Consider the following 16,597-nt stretch of genomic DNA (forward strand, 5'->3'; position numbering starts at 1 on the left):
GAGAGAGAGAGAGAGAGAGAGAGATTTGAATGAGCATGGGTGTGGAGTTATTCCCTTAATTCCCTGGGGCACAGGCAATTTATCAGTGACTCCACTGAAGAAACTGCAACCTCTCCCCAGTTTTTTATATCTCAGTTTAACTCATGAGATTTTAATTTTGACCACAATTTTCTTCCCCTGAATACAGTGCTTCTTGAAATGAACAAAATCTAAAGTGTGCGTGTCTCTGTCTTTCTTGATTCTTATTACCCAGCAAGGAGAGCAAGAGTAAAACAGCATCCTCTGTAACCGAAATGCATCCTGAAATGTAACCGAAATGTCTCAGCTCCTTTCTCAGTTTGTGCCCCTGTGTGCCTCCGCTTCCCCCCTGGTTCATCTTGCTTTTAGATGCAAACTTCTGCTCATTTGCTTCTAAGTACTTGCTCCTACGGAGTTCATACCACCAGAGTTTTAGTTAACTTGTGTGTAGATAAACCTCAGATATATATTTTCAGCTTTGACCTGGCCTTATGGTCAGGCCAGATATTTGGCACGGCCCACAGGCCAGATTTCCTGACCTATCTTCTCTCACCTTAAAGTCTTCTGATCAAGTGGATGTCATTGTTATCTTGCTTAAAAGCCTCAGTCCAGTCCAGAGGATTAACATCTCCTGAATTCCTTAGATGATGAGCCTTGATCACCTTAGCCCGGCTCACCCTCCTCCTTTATCCGAAGTCTTCATAGGCCCCCTTTGTTTGCCTCTTGTTCCTATTGCCAGTTGCTACATCCCCAGTCAGACCTCAGTCATTGCCATGCATCTTAACCTTAGCCATGACTCCCAGCTTTTCTGTGGCAGCCTCTTCCACCCCAGCTCCTAGTTTGCCATCAGGATAATCTAAAGTGGCCAGTTTCACTTCCTGTTCTGCTTAGAGCAAATCCCCTGTGATTCTTCCCTTTTCCAGATTTTATTTAGATTTCTTTTTTGAAAATTATGCATATGAGTGTTTTGCTTACATATGTGTATGTGCATGTGTGTACTTGGTATCCACGGAGCTCAGAATAGGGTATTGGATCTTCTGGATTTAAAGTTACAGGCAGTTGTGAACCACAGTGTTGGTGCTGGGAACTGGATGCAGGTCCTCTGCAAAAGCATCAAGTGTTCTTCATTGCTGAGCCACCTCTCCAGCAACCATGGCCTGGCCCTTTTTACTTGCTTATTTTGTAACTTTTAAAAGTACTTTATTATACACAGTGACTACTGCTTACTGGAGAAGCAGGAGACTGCCTGAAATAAGGAAATGGTGTCATATGAACCAGCTTGAAGCTGCACTGACATCCTTTGACCTAGTATGTGCAGAGATACTAGCTGATTCATATCTCTATTTAAAGAATGGAGAAGATGACCAGACGTGTTTCCAAAGTACAGCTGCAAGGAATCTGGGGGGATGAAGCCACGTTTTTCCCCTCCGAGACTCAGATTCCTTGCCTTTAAAGAAAAAATACTGAGAATGTTAAATATCATCTGTTAAAGCACCCGTTGTGGGTATCTAATAGATGGGAAATAAATCTTACTTTGATTTGAGAGACGGTGAAGGCATGTGTGTGCATGCGTGTGTGTGTGTGTGTGTGTGTGTGTGTGTGTGTTTGTGTGTGCATGCCTGTGGAGGCCAGAGGACTATCTCGGGTGTCATTCCTCAGGTATCATCTGTATTTTCCCCCTGAGATGTGTTCTCTCACCTGCAGGAAGCTCACTAGGTAGGCAGCCTGCTCATTGCTCATTCACCTGCCTTCCTGTCGCAGGGCTTCATCCCCCCTGATTCCTTGCAGCTGTACTTTGGAAACCCGTCTGGTCATCTTCTCCATTCTTTAAATAGAGATATGAATCAGCTAGTATCTCTGCTCATTCACCTGCCTTCCCGTCGCGGGGCTGGCCTCACAAGCACAGGCCCCTAGGCCTTTTGTTGTTTGGATGGGGGTTCTGGTGCTCGAACCCAGGTCCTTGTGTTTGCAAGGCAAGCACTTTCCTGACTGAGCTGTGTCCCCTGCTCCCTACTGATGTCACAAGCAGAAAAGAATGTGATGATGCCAGGCAGTGGTGGCGCACGCCTTTAATCCCAGCACTTGGGAGGCAGAGGCAGGCGGATTTCTGAGTTCAAGGCCAGCCTGGTCTACAGAGTGAGTTCCAGGACAGCCAGAGCTATACAGAGAAACCCTGTCTCGAAAAAAAAAAAAAAAGAAAAGAAAAGAATATAATGATAGAATGAAACATTAGAATTTTACTGTAAATCATAGTCTACAAAACTAAGATTTACCTAGAATTTAACAGAAATGAGGACAGCATGTGAAGCATATTAACACATTTTTATAACAAATAACCCTTTTATAGAAGTGCTCTCTCTCTCTCTCTCTCTCTCTCTCTCTCTCTCTCTCTCTCTCTCTCTCTCTCTCTCTCTCTCTCTCTCTCTCTCTCTCTCTCTCTCTCTCTCTCTCTCTCTCCAAAATACGTTGTAAGTTTAAGTTTGAAAGGACAGTGCCTTGTTCTCTTCTGATTCTAGATCTCTGGCTACGCTGCTACAGTCTTTCATCTGTTTGTTTCATTTGTCTTTACTTACTTTTTAGGTTTCTATTCCTGATAGTGAGCATGACTTTACACATTTGCTCTCCCACTAAACATTTGGGCCACACTCTGACTTTCTTTTTTTATTATTATTATTATTATTATTATTTTTATTAGATATTTTCTTTATTTACATGTAAATTTCTCCCTTCCCAGTTTCTGACTTTCTGTAGGCTGATTTTCAAAGCTCCCAATGCTTGGTTGGTGGTTGGCTGAGTCTCAAGCCCCTCCGTGGTGGCAGAGCTACTTACAGAAGTGGAGGGTGCCTTGTGTTCCCAGGGTGGGACCTGCAGGGGGCTGGCACACATTCATTTCCCCTGGGACTGTTCCCAAGCCTCTGTCAGTGACAATGGGTCAGAAAATGTCAATGAGTGTCTTGGGACTTGTCATAAGTCACAGGTATGTGAACTGCCGGCTTCTGAAACAGCTGGAACCTGTATCATTTGCTGGATTTCATTTTCGAATGCTTCGGAATATAGTGTAGAGATAGCGCTTTTATGGGTTTGACATTTTATGAAAATCCAATTTGCGACCGCCAACAGCCCTTCTCCTGCCATGATCTACCTGACAATAACAACTGCAATTAGCTTTTATTACCCTCCCTTATCAGCTAAGGATGGTAAAATTAGCATTAGAAGGGTGTAAAGTTAACCTTTATGTGGTAACTGCTTATATAAATTCTCTGAAAGGCCTATCACACTTCAAGAGAGAATTTTAGGTTGATATTTCAAATATCTAATTATGCTTGCTCTTTGGTTTAGCTTGTGAATGTCATGTTGTTTATAGAATCAATTTGCTTTCTCGACTATTCAAAATAGGGATTGAATTTGTGTATATGAAATGCACATTAGGTGCTGAGGGAGGGTGCGGTCCCTGAGCTCCAGAAGCCGTGCTTCAACTGAGAGAGGCATGCAGCCTTGTTTCTATCTGCCAATGGCTCATCTGAGATGATGTCCACCGTTCTCTGTCCCCTCACTTCCTGACCATCATGTAAACATCTCTCAAGCACAGACATATACTGTCCTGCTCTTCTGTACTCTTTATTATTTATGTATTTATGTGTTTGTTTGTTTGAGACACGATCTTTCTAGACATAGCTAAAGATGTCTTGGAACATGGTCCTGTAGACCAGGCTGGCCTTAAACTCACAGAGATCCATCTGCCTCTGCCTCCCAATTGCAGAGGGTTAAAGGCATGGGCCACTAATGTGTCTGTTTGCGTGTGGTAGGCATGCATGTATATGTGCATGTCTGCATTAACTGGGTTGCATGTGGAGGCCAGAGATTGATATCAGGTATCTTCTTTAACAGTACATCATGGCAGAGGTTCTCACTTGGACCTAGAGCTCAGTAGTTCGGCCATTCTTGCTGGCCAGCTTGCTCCTGTGATCCCTTGTCTCTTCCTGGAGATCCCTGGGGTTGTAAGGGTGTGCTGCACTCGCCTGGCATGTGTGTGAGAGCTGGGGAATCCTCAATCTTCAGCTTTCACTGGTGCTTTGCCCACAGAGCCATCTCCCCAGTCCTCTTTTGTTCCTTAATTGACAGGATGTTGGCCTGGGAAGGTCGTTTAATGGGAAAATGCTTGCTATACAAGCATGAAGATCCCAGTTCAACCACCCAGGTCTCATGAAAAAGCCAAGTGTGGTGGCACATGTGGTGGCCTGTGACCTCAGAGATGGATGGCTGGAGATAGGGATCTAGAGATTTGACCAGTCTGGCCTACTGGACAAGTTCCAGGTTCAGTGACCTGCCTTGTTCCTCTGAAATAAGTTGGAAAATAAAGGAAAAAGACATTAAATTTAACCTCTCACCACTCCCTTCTTCTAATCCCACTACATCACACACACACACACACTCACTCACACACACACACACACACACATACACTCACTTACACACACAAACCTGACAGAAACTATGTATATTCCTCATCTCACACACTTATCATTTTGTAATGACAACTTTGAAAAGTAATTTTCAAGTATATGATACATTAAGTATAATCACGATGCTGTACAGCAGGCCTCTAGAATTTATTCCTCCATTTAAATTTTATATCATTTGACAAACATATCCCCCATTGTTCCTCCTCCACGACTCCTAACTACTCTTTGCTTCTGTAAGTCCAACTATTTGAGATTCCATATGAGTGACAGCACCATGAAGTATGTGCCTTTTCATGTGTGCCTGGATTATTTTGCTTAACACAATATCATCCATATTGATTCGTGCTGTTTGAAATGGCAAATTCCATCCTTTGAAAGGATGCACAGTATTCTGGTGTGTGTCTATACATACCATTTCTCTATTTGTTTGTCTATTGTTGAGCACTTAGGTTGGGGACACAACCTGGTTCTTGCCAGTAGTGTTTCAATATACACAGAAGTACAGATCTCACTCTCAACACTGGTTTTGGTTCCTTTGGCCATCTTCCCAGAAAAATGATTATACATCATAAGGTAGTTCTGTTTCTAACTTTTTTTTAGGAACCTACATGTTGTTTCCCATAATGGCTAAACTAATTTACCTATGGTAGTTTGAATATGCTCGGCCCAGGGAGTGGCACTATTAGGAGGTATGGCCCTATTGGAGTAGGTGTGTTACTGTGGGTATGGGCTTTAAGACCCTAGTCCTAGCTGCCTGGAAGTCAGTATTCTGCTAGCAACCTTCAGATGAAGATATAGAACTCTCAGCTCCTTTCAGCACCATGCCTGCCTGAATGCTGCCATGCTCCCGCCTTGATGAAAATAGACTGAATCTCTGATTGAAGCCAGCCCCAATTCAATTTTGTCCTTGCAAGACTTGCCTTGGTCATGGTATCTGTTCACAGCAGTAAAACCCTAAGACAACCTTCCAACCAACAGTATGCAAGTTCTCTCCATTCTCCACAGTCTTACTGGCACTTCTCATCTTCTAACACTTTTATAATAGCCATCCTAACTGGTGAGTGGTGACGGCTTGGTGTGGTTTCAGTTCACATCTTCTCATATGTTACAGCATGTAGCCCCTGCCTCTCCAGTCTTAGTGCTCGCATCTTTCTCTACAACAGTGTTTAACTTGAGCTTAGAATTTTAGTGTGTGTGGTAAACTCCAGGGAACCTTTGAGCTCATGAGTCAGTCCTTTGGTTCTGATTTTGGAGTCCTTGGCACACAGTATGTTTGAAGTAAGAGCCTGATGATCACATACATGCCACAGCCTGCGCAGTATGAACTTGACCTGACTGCAGCAATGGAGAAAGAGAAAACACCAGATACAAGTTTTTTAAAAAGGCTGGGATTGGATGGGCTTTGTGGGCTTTGTGCTCAGGTGGAGGCATGCCAGCAGCCCAGAAATGCAGCTCCATTGTTACACACAGCACAATAGAGGAGTAGGTTTGTAGGAGGACTCTACAGGGGAGCAGTCTCAGGCTGCAGTCATTAGAAGAAGTAGATTCTCTTATTTTTAGAAAAATAGATGAAAGTGGATACATTAAGTAAAATAAGCCAAATTTAAAAAGACAAATAGCGCATTATTTCTCTCCTATGTATAATATATCCAATTAAGGTCACACTTGTAGGCACTTGGGTATAGGACCTCAACATCTGCATTGGCATACAATTCATTATATGAAAATAAACAGGAGAATATATAGGGAGGAGGAGGAAGCCATGGTTGCTGTTTCTGCATATACCGACTTTAGGAAAAGGTCAGTCACTCATCAGTATCCATACTTGGACCACAGAAAGACCTTGTCATTCTCATAACGCACCTGGAACAACAACCCTTGCTCTTCCCAGGAGTCTGGGTCCTTGGCATGGCTGTGCTGCCGTCAATAATACACATTCACTTGGGGCTGCAACCCCTCCCCACAGACACAGGTGTTTAAACACGCGTGGCCACGAGTTCATAAAGACTGGTTGACAAAGAAGAGTGGAGCACCAGAAACACCAACAGTGGCTTGTAGACCAGAGTGCCCTAAGAGGAAGAGAAAGAAGGAGTTGATGACGACTGAAGGCATCTATCTCACTCAGGGCTGGCATACAGGATTTGAAGGGACAGAGTCTCTGGGTCTCTGTGCCCAGGAGGGTTAATGTTTTAGGACACAATTGGAAATGAGGTAGCAGAGAGAGAGAAGTGGGCAGAGAGGGAGAGAGAGGGTAAGAGAAGGAGCGAGAGGAGTTGGACTGACAAATGGGAAATGTTAGGTACATCAGGAGATGAATGAAGATCAGAGGGATCGTGTTGTTTGTATGGGAAATGAGTGGAGGCAGAATTCAGAAATGACCCTGCCGGTGACAAGCAATTTCAGGTACGTAGAGTGCAAAAGGCTGAACTATGGCCATGCTATGTAAGTAGGATTGAACACAGTGGGAAAATGAGGTAGAAAAACCAAGAGTCTGACCCTAATGTGGTAGTGGGTTTGGAAAGACTGTGTGGGAAACATAGCTACTTTAACCACTTGTGGGTGATGAAGGGGAAAAGAAAAAAAGGTGGGTGCCCTGGGCCACAGAGAGAAGTGATGAGGTCACTCTTAGATGCTTGGAGGCTTTAAAACATGAGCCTACATTTTTAATTTAAATTTCAATAATGAAAAGAAGCATTTGGAGTGGGGGCAGGACAGCTGGGAGTGTTGAGAGTTTAGAAAGGCGAGGGCAGCGGGCATCACCGAGGCGAGTCCGGTCTCAGAAGACAGGTTGAAATGGTCCAGCGAAGACTGAAGAAATTGGTGGCTGAGGCAGCCTTTTACTAATCTTCATCTTCCACTGCTCCCCCTGAACTCCTAGCCTCTGTGAATGGTGCAGATGTCCACCATACAGCTCCCCATCAGAGATGGGGTCACCCTTGATCCCTCTTTTATTTCACTTACTCTGCTCCATCCATTATAGGTATTCAGTCATTTTCTCTCCACAAGGCCTGCTTACCTCCCAGTCCCACTGTGGTGACCATTACCTTGTATCCAGGGAGGGTCAACACCCACCTCCAGAGGGCTTCATCTTTTTTCTCACCTGATCCAGCCCTTATGGTGTTTTTTTTTTTTTTAAACATATGACCATGTTTTAAAACCATGTCATTTCCCATCTATGCCTCCTTAGCGAATTGTACTCCAATGCAGATGTTGAGGTCCTATACCCAAGTGCCTACAAGTGTGACCTTATTTGGAAATAGAATGTTTGGGGATGATTGAGTTAAGATGAGATCATTAGGATGACCATAATCCATTACTGTCTTGCTTTAAAAGGGGGAAATTTGGGCACAGAATGTGTAGATTCAGGCAGAAATCAGAGTGATGTCATTACAAGCAAGGATGACAAAGGATGCTGAGAGGCCACGGGGAGCGAGGGCAAAGATATGGAGTAAGAAGACCCACACTGTCAGAGGAGCCAACGTGACATACCTCTCACTGTAATCTTCTAGCTTCCGGATCTTAGAGATACATTTCTGTTACTTTAGCTTGTGGTCATTGTTATCACAGCCTGGTGATACTATAGACCCTAAAATACAGATCCCAAAATAGCTCTCTGTTGCTTGGAAAGGATGATAGATAATTAATGTTCTGATCAACTTGGCCAGCCTGTAGCGAGGCCAAGTACTCCGCCAAACACTATGTAGGGTTTGGTGACAGTGTATTTGGGTGAATTTTGATTGGAAGATGGAGCAAATCAGGTGGCCCTCCCTAATATTGGTGGCTTTCCTCTAAACCACCGAAGATCTGGGCACAGGAAAAGGCAGGCTCTCTTCCTAAGCCACTCCCCTGCCTCTCAGTCCAAGGTGATAGGAATTGTTCACATGAGATGCTGTCTGTGGAATACAGAATTTCCCCTGGCTGGTTGCCTTCAACTGGGACACTGACTTCTTTTTCCCTTTGCACCTAAACTGAAACCCTGGCTTTTCCTGGGCCTCAAGCTCAAAAGAGTTCAGACTAGATCTACATCAGGGACTTCCCTGAAGGTCGTGAAAATTGTCAGCCTCTGTAATCACACAAGCCAATTCTAATAATTCTCTTTGGATATATATAAACATTCACGTGCTCCCACATCTATCTGTCTTAGTCTGCCTCCCTGGAAAATCCTAAGACTCGGCATAAATGTAAGTAAGATCCTTAACTCAGACTGAAGACTTACCATGAGCTGGGCTCTGTTCATTCCCCTCCCTGTCTCTCCGTGCACTCTCTGGTTCTGCATTCTTGATGGTCAAACCTTGCCCAGGTTCTTCACGGACCTTGCTTTCTCTCACTAGTAAAATCTTTCTAATACATGTTCCCTATGCTCTCAATCTTATCCTTCAAGCCCAGTTTAGTCTTCTTAGTTAATTTTAAAAGGCAGATATCTGTAAAAATGTTTAGAAGCTAACAAAGCCAACTCAACTCTTGGCCCCCAAGAACTCCGTATTTTGTTGAAGTGACAGGTTAGCAAAGGGGACAACAAAACTCAAGAGTCCAGCAGAAAGTTAGAAGCCATGAGATACACAGCATGTGGGAAGTGTTTTCGCTGAACCTCAAGTCTGATGTTATCATGCCATCACACCATGGGCACACAGCAGATCCCAAGACGCTGGGCTACAAGATCATTTTAAAGGCAGGAGTGGAGGATGGAGCCTAAACACAGGAAGCTTGATAGTTTACATAGGGAGCAGAGACATGTTCCCCACGCATCCTAGTCTCTACTTTGCTATAACCAAATAACAAAAAACAAAACAAAACAAAACAAAAAAACAAAAAAAAAATGTGGTGGTGGGGGGAAATGTAAAGGCTCTTAACTGTCGCTATGGGCTGAGTATTTGTTCCTTTATAGGTTCCTGTGACAGTTTGCTTGCCATTGAGTCAGAGATAGGAGATGAGACACTTTAAAGAGGCTGTTAGTCATGAGGGCTTTGCCCTTATGGGTGGTACTAGTGCTGTTGTAAAAGTGGGGAATGGCTTCTTTTGTTTTACCCTTCAACTTCTCCCACGTGAGGCCAAGTGCCACACCTTAGACCCCAGTCCTCCAAATTGGGAGCCAATGTGTCTCTGTCCTTCTAAATTACACAGTCTGTGGAATCTTGTGATAACCCCACAGAGTGGAGTAGGATGTAAATGTAAGTGACAATAGCAGAAATAGCACATTAAATAGGAATTTGAGGGGGAGGGTGAAAAATCCTGATAGTAGAACATGAAGAATGGGAAGGGGAAGTGGGATGTTAGAAAGCTAATCCAAGATGTACACTATGCAAATTAAGTACAATGCCAGGGAAAGGGAGCCTTGCAAAATGACCAGGGGTTGGGGTGCAGAGAGGACGAAAGGAAAAGGAGGAGGAGAGTGAAAGCAAGGGAGTGTCTCACAATGGAAAGACTTGGATTTCCAGATTGAAGAGGACCAGAACCTCACACAATGGGTGCACAGAGATACACACTGAGAGCCTTCATGAGAACCTCACACAGTGGGCACACACAGACCCACACTGAGAGCCTTCATGAGAACCTCACAAGGTGGCACAGTAGGCACACATAGACCCACACTGAGAGCCTTCATGAGAACCTCACACACACAGTGGGCATACACACGCACAATGAGAGCATTCAGGAGAACCCCACATAGTGGACACACATAAACCCACACTGAGAGCTTTCATGAGAACTTCACACAGTGGGCACACACAGACCCACACTGAGAACTATCATGCAAACTCCAGGATCCTTGGTGTGAAGGAGAAATCCTGACATTTCAGGAAAGAAAATCACAAATGACACAAATCAGAAAGGCATCAGCTTTCTCAATAGCAAGGTTGTAACCTAGAACACACTGGAGAGATCCCTTCCTAATTTTGAAAAAAAAAAAAAAGTTTTGTAGGATGACTTTCCAATAGAGCAAATAGGCCACGTGCGTTTTCAGCTCTTAAATGTTCCAAGAAAATTTTGCCCCATGTATTCTTAGGAATCTAGTAGAGGATGTGGCCACATTTAAACAAGGAAGTAGACTTAGAGAAGGGAAGGTGTGTGGCTTCCAGCCCAGAACAAAAGAAAGAGCTTCCCAGGATGAGCCTAAGACAGATGACCTTCTCTTGCGGTGGGGGCACCGACCAGACAGAAGGACTGGGACTTCAGAGGGTCCTCTCCAGGAGCGTGAGACAAGAAAGCGTTCGTGCTTTGCTCCATTGGGGTTTGTTTTTGTTTTGTCTTCTTTTAGCTCTCCCAGAGAGTTCCATATGTTCATAGTAAATATGCAGGGACCTGGCGTATGAAGAAGACAGAGAAACATGGTGCATGCCATTGCTCTGGAATGCTTTTATCTTATGTTCTTTAGTTGGTCTGTTTGTTGTTGTTTTGTGTGTGTGTGTGTGTGTGTGTGTGTGTGTGTGTGTGTGTGTGTGTGTGTAAAGTTATGTGTGTATTTGTGTGTGTGAGTATGCCCCTCTGGGGGCACATAGTAGTCAGTGGAGAGCCTCAGGTGTCACTTCTTGCTTTCCACCTTGTTTGAGACAGGCTCTTTAAAAAACAAAATTCTTTGTTGCATAAGCCAAGCCCTCAAGATTCCTGGGATCTCTTGTCTCTGCCTTTGGTTTCTCTGTCAGAATGCTGGGATTAGAGGCATATACAACTCTGCCCGGCTTTACATGGGTATGAGGATTTGAAATCAGATCATCATACTATGTGGCAAGTACTTTACTCACTAAACTATTTCCCCAGTCATTATAAAAACTGAATATTTATTTAACAGTACATTGTTATAACTGGGTTTAGATAATGGTACATGAGGATCAAATTCACTTCCAAATAGGAAGTGTATATATTCATCTCGTGTGTGTGTGTGTGTGTGTGTGTGTGTGTGTGTGTGTGTGTGTGTCTGGTTTTCTTTTGGGGGATGATAAAAATATTCTTAAATTGTAGAACATAATTTGTATACAAATCTGATCATATGATAAAACTACTTTGGAAAAGAAAATGTTGTGCCACGTGAATCATAGGCCAATAAACATACTATTAAGCCAAAGAAAACAGTGTCTAATTCATGTGCTATGGGTGAATGCATGAGATGATATATGGGAAGGGTCTAGTCCACAGCCTGGCATAAATATTAAAAGAGCAGCTAGTACCCGCTCAGCTCGTACTTTGGGACAGGCAGTTTTCCCACCACACATCAGCGCATTTAATCTGCTCAAGAACTGCACAAACCAGACACTGCTCTTGCCCCGTCTTCTAGATGAAGATCTTGAGGCCAATGGAATGAAGTCATCTGTCTAAAGTCATGCAACGAGTTCATCTGTAAAGTTGACCTTTAACTCCAGATGCCTGATCCAGAACTTTTACTCCGCCACACCACTGTGCCGGTGTGATCTGGTCTGGGAGATTGGGGCTGTAAGGATGATGCAGGCCTGGGTGGCAAACGAATTCCAGGAAGAGCAGAGGGATAGAGGCAAGGCATGGCAGAGGCTGAGCTCAGTGGAGGAGGGGGCAGCAGAGACACAGGGCGTACGGTTAGAGGGTGGGAGCCCTATCTAAGTGCAGGGCAGAGGGAGTGTACTGTCTGCAGAGGAGCTAAAAACAATAAAACCCAAACTTAACTCTCCTGTTTAATCATCACAGGCAATCTCTAAACACCGGATGAAAAAAAAAAAAACAAAACCAACAACAACAACAACAAACCCTCCTCCACAACTGCCTACTCCTGGGTGGATTTTTCAGCCCAGAGAGAGGCAGATGAAGAGATTACCATGGGGCAACCTGAATGGTGAAATCCAGGATGTGGCTGGAGGCAGTGACAGGTGGCCGAGGAGGATCAGAGCTGGAAGGGGCCGTGTCAACTAGGTGGCCGATAAGCAATGACCTGCTCGGCGGCTTTCTTATCCAGTGTAGGCGCTGTCCCGACCCAGGTCCTTATTGTGACTGGAACCAGTTCTAGCTGGAACGTGACAAGTTTCACTTCTGCTCTCCTCAAATCTGTGCCGGCATCCCACCATGCTGGCTTCTCAGCCCTCCCCAAGCATTTAATTACATGTCTCCCTGCACCAGTCTCTCTCCTCCCTGAAAGCAATGCTTGTGCTTCACTTCTGTCTCAATCTCCAGTTCTGGCAGACATTCACACACAAGAGGAACCAACACACAAGTGTTTTTCTCTCTTTCTTTTATAGATTCCTCGGGTCTCCTGTGATCAGGCACAGGCACCTACAGAATGCTCCTGTTCTCTGTCCCCCAGGTAACCATCGAAATATCAGTTGGTTCCTTTTCAGGAGGCGTGGCTGTTGGGTCTATGCTCTATTCGGAAACCACAAGTGTGCAGAAGCAGACAGGCAGATGCACAGTCAGCACACACTTTCCCCTTACGAAGACAGTGGAGACCATCTGTGGAGCTCTTCTGTGGAACCCTGAGTGGGGGCTAGCAGCATTTTTACTGCTGTATCACGCAGTCACTCTTATATGAACAATGCCTAGATGTGTCTTTGAACAAAGTCAGGGGCCCCTGAATTCTCTCTGCTGCTTACTAACTGGGATTGTACTCACCACTTCATTCTTATCTGGGACATCCAAAGACAGTTGTCAGTTCTTACCAGAACCATTTCTAGAATGTTCTTTTGGACCAGATATAAAGACTGAACCTTCTCCAGGTCTTCCCGTTCTTTTGCAGACCCTCGTTCTCAATAGGAGTCCTGTGGGTTTCTGAGTACAAAGTTGCCTTATCAGGCTGATGAAGGAGATAAACTCAAAGGCCTTACTTATCTCAGCATTAGAAGTTAAGTAGGAGAAGTTTGTAAAGAACTCTAAAGAGCAGGAGTCCATGGAATCATGCTCCAGCTTGGCAGCAGTCATGGCTCCTAGAAAATGCAGATACCTGTAGAATGAGCATCTTCACCCACTGAGCACCCATACCCAAGGCTAAATGACAGCATCTCCATTACTGTTGGAAGATGGCTGACTCCAGGAAATGGATAGATGACTGTTGTCTGAAGGGATCCAGCCTGTTTGAAGGAATTCACCTGAAGGATTCCCCACTGTTCACAGGAAATGTTTAAATAATTGAACTCTCTAATTGGGTTAAAGAGATCCTTAGCACGTGGTTGTTCTATAAATAAAGGAACGAGTAAATAATATAGTAACTTTTCTCTGTGGGCTCTGGGCTTAGAGAGGTCATTTCGTTTCTAATGATCATCATTAAGAGAGTGGGAGGGGGATGGTTTCAAATGGGGTGGGAGAGAGAGGGAGGTGGGATGGGCAGGTTATGAAAAATCCCTTTCAGTTTGTCTCAGGTACTTGATACCTTTTCCCTTAGATCTTTCATTGGAGATGAATAATTTGTTTTTTCCCTGATGAAAGTAGGTAGGCTCCTGGGTTTTGCTTTTAGCAAGTGAATTCAGACAAAACAGTTCAGCCAGGAAGCTGACCTTCGCTCCCTATCTGTGATCAGAAGGGCTTAAGTAGCCCAGGGCCTGCTGAGAGAGACCCGGGGTAGGAGCAGAATGCTCCTAGAGAGGAGGAAGTGGAAGGTGGCTTCTGGATTTCACTGTGACCTGTTGTCAGGTGATTTTCAGGGGGAGGAGACATGTAAAAAAAAAAAGTTGAGTAAAATGTCCTTATAAAGACAAAATCTATTTCTTTCCTGCCTGGTGATTTGCCACTGCAGCTACTTCCTGCCTTGTGACCACACACCCCTGCTTGACAGGGCTGCTCTGTAGAGCTGAAGGACTGGGCTTTCTGACCACACAGCCGTGCAGCTGCCACTGAGGACAGTTTCTCTACAAGGTAAACTTGTCCCTTGTCCCTTTGCTTGTTGGAAGTGCTGGGGACCTGGTTGGGACTCTGCCGGTTGGTGCTGTGGATTTTGTCCTGAAGGGGCTAAGCACCTGTCTTCTCAGGCCTGTGTGCCTTGCCTTCCTCTAACAGAGATGAGCAGCCACCTGGGGTGACTGGGGGTGGGGTGGGGGGGGTGAATGGGGGTTGGGGGAGATGGGGGGTGTTCTCTGGCTTGGTTCTCACCAAGTTCTCTGCATTTATCATTTCCTCCCAAAAAACTGAGTGACTTCTCCCCATCTTTAAGCCAAGCCATGGTTTGACACCTGCCACTTGCTCTATTTCAGGAAGGCCATTTATTGCGATTTGGTCAACTTTAAAATGTTTTCGGGGAAAGTGCTTATTGATCATCTAGACTGTGCTGCTAGTAATTCTAAATGGAGGTGGTTTAATTTTAGCTTCTGTGGTTGTTTTTCCTTTTAAAAAGAAAAAAAAAATCTTCGCTAGAGTCAGTTAGTGGAGATGTTAACATCTTAGGTCATATGTTACCAAGTGTGGCCTGGTTATGTGAGTGACTTTTGACAGTGATGTTTTTAATGCCCGTGTCTTCTGACTACGCAGACAGAATGAGAGCACTTCTCCATCCAGGCTCTAAAAACAAAAGCAATTTGGGTTGTTGGCTGCCGCTACTTCTTGTAGGGCTCTCTGGATTATTTGTTAAGGCTGGAGGCCATACAAATGAATGCCTCTTTACATTCTGGAGGAAAGGCCCTGTCTACAAAGGGGATTCTTCTAAACGGCTGAAAAATACAGCTTCGGAGTATTGTAGCATCTCTCAGCTTTTAGTCAGTTAGCACTGCCAGTCAAGCCCAGGACAGGTGATACACAGAAGCTGTCCAGCACAGATGCTGAAAACCTGTGTTTCTGACTGTTGGAAACCATGCTAGCAGGACAACTTAAAAACAAGAGCAGAAGCAAAAGTCTCCATAGCAAAACAAACAAACAAACAAAAAACAAAACAAACAAAACAAAGAGACCCAAAACAAGAAAAAAAAAAAGAAAAAGAAAAACCGTGGCAGCTGGTCAACACCCACCTTGAGGTCAAACTTACAAAGAATTTGTTGTAATTGGCTTCTATTAAATGAACTTTTTAAAAAAGGATGTCTGCATAGCTAAATTTAAATGAAAATCACCATTTTTCTATTAGTGTGAATTTCTGAAAGGTTTGGCATCTTGCCATTAATCTTCCTTCACTTGCAATACTCACCTGGCTGGTTGGTTTCAACGTAAAAAGTAAACCCCCCCCCCCCAAAAAAAAAAAAAACAAAACAGTGAGATCTCCGGAGGAGAGGCTTAAGGCCCAGAAAATACAGGGGAGAAAAATGTACTTCAAATATTTTCATCAGAGATAGTAATGAGAACGAAATAAACAAAGCTATGAAGGGATGCCAATATTTTCCCCTTACATTTGGGAAGGAATGAAACCGAATATGGCAGAGTTATTGCCAAGCACGTTTGGACTGCTGAAGCATCCACCTGCCATGCCCCCCAAGCATAGTGTCTTACTCATGGTAGCAGCACGAGGGAGGGAGGGCTCTTCCGGGCCTCAGAATACAGGTTCTGCGGTGGCGGTTTGCAGTGGTCGCTTATGAAGACATTTTGTTAGCAGTCCCTGTCTTGCAGGAGTGTTTTAAACTTCATCTCTTTAGTATGTTGTATCTTGTAACAGTCAGTAATGGTGGAAAAAGATTCCAGTGTTTTAATCTGATTGATACTCCTACCTTGGAACCTTTTGGAGAAGGATGGCCAGCATGTGCCTATAAACTAGAACAGGAAGAGGACCTGGGCAGAGCCTCAGAGATGCACATGCTCAGTCCGCTCTAATTTAGAATAGTGTACGGCTGTGAAAGTTGCTGTATTGTATCAACTGGGGTGGAGGTGGGGGGCTAAGAAGGAAAATGTCAGTGTGTATTCTGCGCACGCACAACTCTTTTTTTTTTAGAACATGTTTCATCTGAACTTGATCGAGTTTGTGGATATGGAATGTGTAACGCTGGAGAGTAGACTGTCACAAATGTGGCTACTTTTAAGTGCTTAGTTTATGTAGCCACGTGGTCTCCTGGAATCCTCTCAAGTGCCCTGAGCGATCAGGAGAGGGCTGAAGTTACCTACAGTCCAAGGGCATAAGGGTCAGGGTGGGTGGGGCAGGAGTTGATCTGGATTTCAGGTGCTCCGACACTGTGCTGGCTGCAGGGCCCACCTTCCGTGGAGCATGCTGGGAGAAGCTTTCATCCTGGAGACAGATCAGAGAGCCTAACGTGTGT

The 16,597-nt window shown here is 44.5% G+C and overlaps 1 protein-coding gene across 1 annotated transcript in view; it reads left to right on the forward strand.

Annotated features, from left to right (window-relative positions):
- Positions 1-16,597, forward strand: part of Lcp1 (lymphocyte cytosolic protein 1) — a 99,973-nt gene that overhangs the window by 30,840 nt on the left and 52,536 nt on the right. The window contains exons 2-3 of the mRNA XM_031363050.1: positions 12,680-12,744; positions 14,167-14,285. The gene's annotated coding sequence lies outside the window, so the exon portion shown is untranslated. The remainder of the gene's footprint in view (positions 1-12,679; positions 12,745-14,166; positions 14,286-16,597) is intronic.

Source organism: Mastomys coucha, unplaced genomic scaffold (assembly GCF_008632895.1).
Source record: "Mastomys coucha isolate ucsf_1 unplaced genomic scaffold, UCSF_Mcou_1 pScaffold9, whole genome shotgun sequence".
Classification (NCBI taxonomy): Eukaryota; Metazoa; Chordata; class Mammalia; order Rodentia; family Muridae; genus Mastomys; species Mastomys coucha.